We start from the raw sequence: 995 nt of genomic DNA, 5'->3' as shown, positions 1-995 counted from the left end.
TTCCCTCCCAGTCCCCTAATTCCTCCCAGTCCCCCTACTCCCTCCCAGTTCCCTCCCATTTCACCCCCAGTCCCCTCTAGTCTCCCCCAGTTTACCTCCAGTCCTTCCTGTTCCTTCCCAGTTGCCTCCAGCTTCCTCCCAGTTCCCCTCCAGTCTCCCCCAGTTCCCATCCAGCTCCCCCTCAACTCCCTTCCAGACCCCACATTCCTTCCACTCTCTCCCACTGCCTCCCAGTTCCCTCCCAGTGCCACTCCAGTCACCCCACTGCCTCCCAGTGCCACCCACTTCCTTCCCAGTGCTATCCCAGTTGCCCCACTTCCTTCCAGTGCTGCCCAGTTCCCTCCCAGGGGCATCCCAGTCCCTTCCCAGTGCCTCTCCAGTCTCTCCACTCCCTCCCAATGCCCCGACACGTCTTCTCCCAGTTCCCTCCCCTCCTAGCCAGTAATCCCAGTGCCCCTCCAGTTGCCCCACTCTCTCCCAATGCCACCCCCAGACCTCTCCCACGTTCCCCCATTCAATCCCAGTTCCCCCCCAGTGCCCCTCCAGTTGCCCCACTTCCTCCCAGTGCCACCCAGTTCCCTCCCAGTGGCATCCCAGTGCCCCCCAGTTCCCTCCCAGTGCCCCTCCAGTTACTCCACTCCCTCCCAGTGGCATCCCAGTGCCACCCAGTTCGTTCCCAGGGGTATCCCAGTTCCCTCCCAGTGCCCTTCTGGTCACCCCACTCCCTCCCAGTGCCACTCAGTTCCCTCCCAGTGCCCCCCAGTTCCCTCCCAGTGGCATCCCAGTCCCCCCAATTCCTTCCCAGTTCCCTCCCAGTGTCCTTCCAGTTACCCCACTCCCTCCCAGTGACATCCCAGTGCCACCCAGTTCCTTCCCAGTGTCCCCTAGTTCCCTGTGAGTGTCCCTCCAGTCACCCCTTTCCCTCTCATTGGCATCCCAGTCCCCCCAGTTCCTTCCCAGTGCTCCCCAGTTCCCTCCCAGTGCCTCTCCAGTCA

Source organism: Calidris pugnax, unplaced genomic scaffold, assembly GCF_001431845.1.
Source record: "Calidris pugnax isolate Ruff unplaced genomic scaffold, ASM143184v1 scaffold1959, whole genome shotgun sequence".
Lineage (NCBI taxonomy): Eukaryota > Metazoa > Chordata > Aves > Charadriiformes > Scolopacidae > Calidris > Calidris pugnax.
Note: the sequence above shows the minus strand (reverse complement) of the source record.